Genomic DNA, 9,463 nt, shown 5'->3' with positions numbered 1-9,463 from the left:
GACCTGGTCATAGAGGCTGTTCTAGTCCAGGGTGGAGTGGTGGACCTGGTCATAGAGGCTGTTCTAGTCCAGGGTGGACCTGGTCATAGAGGCTGTTCTAGTCCAGGGTTGGAGTGGTGGACCTGGTCATAGAGGCTGTTCTAGTCCAGGGTGGACCTGGTCATAGAGGCTGTTCTAGTCCAGCGTGTACCTGGTCATAAAGGCTGTTCTAGTCCAGGGTGGACCTGGTCATAGAGGCTGTTCTAGTCCAGGGTGGACCTGGTTATAGAGGCTGTTCTAGTCCAGGTTGGACCTGGTCATAGAGGCTGTTCTAGTCCAGGGTGGAGTGGTGGACCTGGTCATAGAGGCTGTTCTAGTCCAGGATGGACCTGGTCATAGAGGCTGTTCTAGTCCAGGGTGGACCTGGGGTGGACCTGGTCATAATGGCTGTTCTAGTCCAGGGTGGACCTGGTCATAGAGGCTGTTCTAGTCCAGGGTGGACCTGGTCATAGAGGCTGTTCTAGTCCAGGGTGGACCTGGTCATAAAGGCTGTTCTAGTCCAGGGTGGACCTGGTCATAGAGGCTGTTCTAGTCCAGGGTGGACCTGGTTATAGAGGCTGTTCTAGTCCATGGTGGACCTGGTGATAGAGGCTGTTCTAGTCCAGCGTGTACCTGGTCATAGAGGCTGTTCTAGTCCAGGATGGACCTGGTCATAGAGGCTGTTCTAGTCCAGGGTTGGAGTGGTGGACCTGGTCATAGAGGCTGTTCTAGTCCAGGGTGGACCTGGTCATAGAGGCTGTTCTAGTCCAGCGTGTACCTGGTCATAAAGGCTGTTCTAGTCCAGGGTGGACCTGGTCATAGAGGCTGTTCTAGTCCAGGGTGGAGTGGTGGACCTGGTCATAGAGGCTGTTCTAGTCCAGGGTGGACCTGGCCATAGAGGCTGTTCTAGTCCAGGGTGGACCTGGTCATAGAGGCTGTTCTAGTCCAGGGTGGACCTGGTCATAGAGGCTGTTCTAGTCCAGGGTGGACCTGGTCATAGAGGCTGTTCTAGTCCAGGGTGGACCTGGTCATAGAGGCTGTTCTAGTCCAGGGTGGACCTGGCCATAGAGGCTGTTCTAGTCCAGGGTTGGAGTGGTGGACCTGGTCATAGAGGCTGTTCTAGTCCAGGGTGGACCTGGTCATAGAGGCTGTTCTAGTCCAGGGTGGACCTGGTCATAGAGGCTGTTCTAGTCCAGGGTGGACCTGGTCATAGAGGCTGTTCTAGTCCAGGGTGGACCTGGTTATAGAGGCTGTTCTAGTCCAGGGTGGACCTGGTCATAGAGGCTGTTCTAGTCCAGGGTAGAGTGTTGGACCTGGTCTTAGAGGCTGTTCTAGTCCAGGATGGACCTGGTCATAGAGGCTGTTCTAGTCCAGGGTGGACCTGGTCATAAAGGCTGTTCTAGTCCAGGGTGGACCTGGTCATAGAGGCTGTTCTAGTCCAGGGTGGACCTGGTTATAGAGGCTGTTCTAGTCCAGGGTGGACCTGGTCATAGAGGCTGTTCTAGTCCAGGGTGGACCTGGTCATAGAGGCTGTTCTAGTCCAGCGTGTACCTGGTCATAAAGGCTGTTCTAGTCCAGGGTGGACCTGGTCATAGAGGCTGTTCTAGTCCAGGGTGGACCTGGTTATAGAGGCTGTTCTAGTCCAGGGTGGACCTGGTCATAGAGGCTGTTCTAGTCCAGGGTGGAGTGGTGGACCTGGTCATAGAGGCTGTTCTAGTCCAGGATGGACCTGGTCATAGAGGCTGTTCTAGTCCAGGGTGGACCTGGTCATAAAGGCTGTTCTAGTCCAGGGTGGACCTGGTCATAGAGGCTGTTCTAGTCCAGGGTGGACCTGGTCATAGAGGCTGTTCTAGTCCAGGGTGGACCTGGTCATGAAGGCTGTTCTAGTCCAGGGTGGACCTGGTCATAGAGGCTGTTCTAGTCCAGGGTGGACCTGGTTATAGAGGCTGTTCTAGTCCAGGGTGGACCTGGTCATAGAGGCTGTTCTAGTCCAGCGTGTACCTGGTCATAGAGGCTCTTCTAGTCCAGGATGGAGCTGGTCATAGAGGCTGTTCTAGTCCAGGGTTGGAGTGGTGGACCTGGTCATAGAGGCTGTTCTAGTCCAGGGTGGACCTGGTCATAGAGGCTGTTCTAGTCCAGGGTGGACCTGGTCATAGAGGCTGTTCTAGTCCAGGGTGGACCTGGTCATAGAGGCTGTTCTAGTCCAGGGTGGACCTGGTCATAGAGGCTGTTCTAGTCCAGGGTGGACCTGGTCATAGAGGCTGTTCTAGTCCAGGGTGGACCTGGTCATAGAGGCTGTTCTAGTCCAGGGTAGAGTGGTGGACCTGTTCATAAAGTCCTGTATACACCATCCCAGTCAACTTCCTGTATACACCATCCCAGTCAACTTCCTGTATACACCAGCCCAGTCAACTTCCAGTATACACCAGCCCAGTCAACTTCCTGGATACACCCGACCAGTCAACTTCCTATATACACCATCCCAGTCAACTTCCTGTATACACCATCCCAGTCAACTTCCTGTATACACCATCTCAGTCAACTTCCTGTATACACCATCCCAGTCAACTTCCTGTATACACCATCCCAGTCAACTTCCTGTATACACCATCCCAGTCAACTTCCTGTACACACCTCCCCAGTCAACTTCCTGTATACACCATCCCAGTCAACTTCCTGTATACACCATCCCAGTCAACTTCCTGTATATTCCAGCCCAGTCAACTTCCTGTATACACCCCCCCAGTCAACTTCCTGTATACACCATGCCAGTCAACTTCCTGTATACACCATGCCAGTCAACTTCCTGTATACGCCTTCCCAGTCAACTTCCAATATGGATCCTTTCTTAGACAATGTAGAAAACATTGCTAAGAAGATAGATAATGATTTCAGGGATTTTTGTGATGATGAGCTGTCTGAAATTGAGATAAAAGACTATTAAAAGCCTTAAGGACAATAGGTCCCCTGGAAATGATGGTTTAACAAGCGAGTTTTATAAAGCATTCAATGATAAATTGATTCCTTTCATTCTTGCTATGTTTCAAGAATCCATAGAAAAAGGGGTGTTACCGGCTTCCTTGAAGCAAGATGTAATTACTGATTCCCAAACCTAATAAGGATACTCTTTATATAGACAAGTGGAGAGTCATTAGCCTGTTGAATAACGATGGGAAATGATTTGCCCTCGTATTTGCTAAGAGGTCAAAACAAGGCTTGCGTCATATAATTGATGAAGAATAATCTGGTTTTGGTCGACACATTAGTAATAACATCAGGTTGATCTTAGATATGATTGACTATAATGACCTCATCCTTGATGATAGTTTTCTTATGTTTGTTGATTTTTATAAAGCTTTTGATGCTGTAGAACATGAGTTTATGTTCAAAGGAAAATGTTTTTTGGGGGTTTGGTGATTTTTTCTTTTTAAGCAGTCCAAACTTTATATCGTGGTTGTACTGGCTGTCTCCAAAGGGATATTTCAAAGTATTTCAGCGCTTGGAAAGGACTTAAAACTGTCAACTGGCTGATACCACCCTATTTTTGAGACAAGAATGAGGTTTCTAAAGCAGTTTCCTGTACTGAAGACTTTTCCTTGGTTTCAGGTATACGGTATCCCAATTAAAGACACGGTTACTAATCTTGGAATTGTTATATGCAAGGATGAAAAACAAAGGAGTGAATTCAACTTTAACCCCATTATTGAGAAGACAAAGAAGAAATTGAACCCCCGGTTACTGAGAGATATTTCGTTATACGGTCGGGTTTTATTATCCAAAGCTGAAGGGTTATCCAGATCGGTTTATGTCTCGTTATCACTTGACTTTCCCCCTACAATTGTAAAGGACTTAGATAAGATTCTTTATCATTTGATTTGGAGGAATAAACCTCACTATCTACGGAAAGATATTCTCAGTAATACCCAAGAACAAGGAGGTCTTGAGGTTTTAGATTTCAATACTCTAAATAATACTTTTATAATGAATTGGATTCTGAAGTATGTTAAGAACCAGAACAGTATCTGGAATGTCTTATCCTGAGTATTTATTTGACTTTGTTGGTGGTTTAGAATTTCTGCTTCGGGGGTAATTTTGATGTCGATAAAATCCCAGTAAAATTTGCCAAATACCATAAGCAGGCAATTTTAGCTTGGATGTTAGCGTATAAACCCAATGTTTCCCCTCACAGATACTTTCTATGGCACAACAAAGATATACGATTTAAAAATAAGTCTCTGGTTTGAGAATGAAAGGATTTTAGTTGCTCAGTTACTGAATGAGGATGGATATCAACTCTCATATGGGGAATTTCTTGATCAATTTAGAATTCCAACAACCCCCAAAAGAATATTCAATTGTTTTTGATGCGATTCCAAGGGGGGTTGTATATATTTTTTAATTCCTCTGTGGTTGATGTAAGTAACAGATTTATATGAAAATATATTAATATTCACATCCTCAAAGATAAATGTAGTAATAAACAGATGAGTAATATTGTTTGTGATACTACATTTCCATCAGAAAGATGTTTTTGGTTGAATATATACAATGGAGGAGGGCATGGACAATGGCTAACACATATTGTAACAGTAACAAGGTAAAGGAACTTTCCATGGTAACAAGGTAAAGGAACTTTCCATGGTAACAAGGTAAAGGAACTTTCCATGGTAACAAGGTAAAGGAACTTCCCATGGTAACAAGGTAAAGGAACTTCCCATGGTAACAAGGTAAAGGAACTTTCCACGGTAACAAGGTAAAGGAACTTTCCATGGTAACAAGGTAAAGGAACTTTCCATGGTAACAAGGTAAAGGAACTTTCCATGGTAACAAGGTAGAGGAACTTTCCATGGTAACAAGGTAAAGGAACTTTCCACGGTAACAAGGTAAAGGAACTTTCCATGGTAACAAGGTAAAGGAACTTTCCACGGTAACAAGGTAAAGGAACTTTCCATGGTAACAAGGTAAAGGAACTTTCCACGGTAACAAGGTAAAGGAACTTTCCATGGTAACAAGGTAAAGGAACTTTCCATGGTAACAAGGTAAAGGAACTTCCCATGGTAACAAGGTAAAGGAACTTTCTACGGTAACAAGGTAAAGGAACTTTCCATGGTAACAAGGTAAAGGAACTTTCTACGGTAACAAGGTAAAGGAACTTTCCATGGTAACAAGGTAAATGAACTTTCCATGGTAACAAGGTAAAGGAACTTCCCATGGTAACAAGGTAAAGGAACTTTCCATGGTAACAAGGTAAAGGAACTTTCCATGGTAACAAGGTAAAGGAACTTTCCACGGTAACAAGGTAAAGGAACTTTCCATGGTAACAAGGTAAAGGAACTTTCCATGGTAACAAGGTAAAGGAACTTTCCACGGTAACAAGGTAAAGGAACTTTCCACGGTAACAAGGTAAAGGAACTTTCCAAACAAGGAAAGGAACTTTCCATGGTAACAAGGTAAAGGAACTTTCCACGGTAACAAGGTAAAGGAACTTTCCACGGTAACAAGGTAAAGGAACTTTCCATGGTAACAAGGTAAAGGAACTTTCCACGGTAACAAGGTAAAGGAACTTTCCATGGTAACAAGGTAAGGGAAGCCTAAATTAAAATGTTACATAGAATTAAGAGACAGGAATGATAAACACGTTTTGTAAAGATTCAAGCTGAATATTGAATATATCTGTGATTTATGACGGAATGGAGAAGGAGGCCATGTTTCTTTTCTTTTTAACCTGTTTTTATAGTAGAGTTTTTGGGATTGATATACAGAACTTTGTTACAAAGAAAACAGGACCGGTTGTACAATGTAATGGTTTTAATATGATTTATTTCAGAACTTCTGACATTGATAAAGATGCAATATATTTAATTAAACTGCTAATGATATCAGGTACATTTCATATTTGCAAATTGTCTAATTCAAAACCTAACTTTCTTCACTTTATAAATGAGTTTAAACAATATGGCAACACTTTAACCTAAATGAAAAACAAAAAGGCAATTAAAACTTGTATTATTAATGAATATGATTTGTATGCAGATTACTGCACCTGTACGTAGCCCACCTATAATTTAGCCCAAACAACTACCTCTTTCCCTACTGTATTTAATTAATTAATTTATTTTGCTCCTTTGCACCCCATTATTTTTATTTCTACTTTGCAAATCTACCATTCCAGTGTGTTACTTGCTATTTGTATTTACTTTGCCATCATGGCCTTTTTTTGCCTTTACCTCCCTTATCTGACCTCATTTGCTCACATCGTATATAGACTTGTTTATACTGTATTATTGACTGTATGTTTGTTTTACTCCATGTGTAACTCTGTGTCGTTGTATGTTTCGAACTGCTTTGCTTTATCTTGGCCGGGTCGCAATTGTAAATGAGAACTTGTTCTCAACTGGCCTACCTGGTTAAATAAAGGTGAAATAAAAACATTAATAAAAACATTCCTGGCCATGTAAAGAGTTTGTATGTATGCTTGTTTGCATGTGATTATTTCTCTTTTGGTTGTTGATATTTGCTCATAAAAACAAATAAAAAATAACATCGCCTACAAGTGTGATCTGGGATTTCTATTGAAGAGTTTAGTCTATCTTTATAATGTCCTGTCTTTGTCCGGAGCATATTCATTCATAATTATGGGGCCGCTGCGGTAGAGTGACATTTTCGGGAGGAGTTCCCGAAATACAGCGACCCTATTGGTCCCAGCCTACACAGGCAGTCTTCCGGTAGCGTGATCTGTGTTCGAAGCGTAAGGGGACACACACTTGCTACCAGCACGGAGACGGAGCTGACGCCCCTGCGACGAAAATGACAACGGTAAGGCTGCGCTGTTTGTTATGTTGTCTAGCGTGGGTTAATATGGTCTTGACGTTGCCCTAAAACTACCCTTGAGTCATGTACTTTAACATGCTGACAGGCTCGCTCTCGGTTGGTGCTTGTTGCTAACTAAATAACAACTTGAAGGTTGTGCCCCGTAGCAGGCTTGCTATGTGCTTTCATTTACGAAATGATCGAGCTCTGTCGAGGGAGGAACTGTTGTTTTTATTATTATTATTTTTTTACATATTGTGTATATGTATTTATTCTGAACACTTCCGTTTGTTGGCAAGGTCCAATTCTTGCATATTTTTTTTCTTCTTCAAAATACTGATTTATGTTCACTTAGCTGGACAGGCAAACGCCGCCGAGTACTACACTGTAAACCAATCAGAACTCGTACTATCCATGGTATTTTCTCTGCTGATCACGTCTGCCAATCAGGTTGTCCGTTTCTAAGTAGACAGCTGGTGACCTATCCAAAGAGTGGTGTTCGGCTCATTTTACTGACTCGGATCTTTTCGACTCATTAAATATATGTAAAAAAAATGTTATTTTAAAATTCAACTAGGCAAGTCGGTTAAGAAGAATTTATTATTTACAATGACGGCCTACCCCAGCCAAACCAGGACTACGCTGGGCCAATTGTGCACTGCACTATGGGAGTTCCAAACACGGCTGGATGTGATACAGCCTGGATTCGAACCAGGGACTGTAGTGACGCCTCTTGCACTGAGATGCAGTGCCTTAGACCGCTGTGCCATACTGCCATGGACCTCCAGGGTAACAGGAAGCTACGTGACTGTTCACTACACCACAGAGGAGTGGACCTCCAGGGTAACAGGAAGCTACGGGACTGTTCACTACACCACAGAGGAGTGGACCTCCAGGGTAACAGGAAGCTACGTGACTGTTCACTACACCACAGAGGAGTGGACCTCCAGGGTAACAGGAAGCTACGGGACTGTTCACTACACCACAGAGGAGTGGACCTCCAGGGTAACAGGAAGCTACGTGACTGTTCACTACACCACAGAGGAGTGGACCTCCAGGGCAACAGGAAGCTACGTGACTGCTAACTAGACCACAGATGGGTAGACCTCCAGGGTAACTGGAAGCTACGTGACGGTGACTGCTCACTACACCACAGATGGGTGGGAGATGTGAAGTCCGGTGCTACAGAGAGTCACACAGACCCTCTATGAGAGTCACACGGGCACAACTCTGGCGCAGGTACTGCTGGGATCAGTAGCAGAGTGGAAGCTAGAGAGGCCCAATAGAGAGATCCCAACCACCACAGATAATGCCAAGAACTAAGTAAATGCAGTGGTAGAAGCTGGACTGGGGCCACAGATATCTTGCTTTGCACGTGTGATCAATTTAGCATCTCAAATTGGGATCTCAGGGAAGCAGATGGACCGTCTCCTTGGGAGGATCAGGAAGGTTGGTTTCCTTTTTCCACCGAAGCACAACAGCCGCTCATGTGCTTAAGACCAAGCAAGAAATGTTCCAGCTACCGACCCACAAGCTCATACACCATGTCACAACAAGATGGCGCTGCAACGTGTCGTTAGTGGAGTTCCATCTTGAGCAGCAGGCAGCAGAATACTGTCAGACAGACCCTGAAAACATAAAGACCTCGTCACCTTGTCTGATGATGACGTGAAAGTGCCAGAGGAGGTTCTCCAGGTGCTCAAACCTTTCAAAACGGTTACAACCCCATTGAGCACTGAAACTGCACCGTCTGTGTCCGTGATCCTACCTCTGAAAACAAGGATTCTACTATCCATGGCCCCAAATGGGGAAGACGTCACCATCACAGGTATGTCAAGTCTGCCATTAGAGAGGACCTGAACCCCAGATACCCCCCCCCTAATGTACAGGACCACCTTCATAGATGTCCACGCCTAGGTCTAGCTTCATAGACAGTCGCCGCCTGTTCAAGGCCCCGCCCTACACCAGAGGACAGTGATCTCACCACTGAGATTGTGGCCACTGAAGAGTTTAAAAGATAATGACTTTAATAATAAATATAATGCAGTCTAATCTTAGTTTATTGCTATTAGAATCATCCATTTTTTTATTCAATGTTATTGACACAATTATAGTTTTATTAAACAAATTATTTATTCTCTTATTTCATAGATTAAGTCATTATCCATGACCACCATGGTATTGGTTTATCATTCTCTAAACCTTTATAGTCCAATACATTATCCATGACCACCATGGTATTGGTTTATCATTCTCTATACCTTTATAGTCCAATACATTATCCATGACCACCATGGTATTGGTTTATCATTCTCTATACCTTTATAGTCCAATACATTATCCATGACCACCATAGTATTGGTTTATCATTCTCTATACCTTTATAGTCCAATACATTATCCATGACCACCATGGTATTGGTTTATCATTCTCTATACCTTTATAGTCCAATACATTATCCATGACCACCATGGTATTGGTTTATCATTCTCTAAACCTTTATAGTCCAATACATTACCCATGACCACCATAGTATTGGTTTATCATTCTCTAAACCTTTATAGTCCAATACATTATCCATGACCACCATAGTATTGGTTTATCATTCTCTATACCTTTATAGTCCAATACATTA

The sequence above is a fragment of the Oncorhynchus clarkii genome, chromosome 4 (genome assembly GCF_045791955.1).
Source record: "Oncorhynchus clarkii lewisi isolate Uvic-CL-2024 chromosome 4, UVic_Ocla_1.0, whole genome shotgun sequence".
Classification (NCBI taxonomy): domain Eukaryota; kingdom Metazoa; phylum Chordata; class Actinopteri; order Salmoniformes; family Salmonidae; genus Oncorhynchus; species Oncorhynchus clarkii.
The sequence above is the reverse complement of the archived record's forward strand: the minus strand, read 5'-3'. Positions refer to the sequence as shown.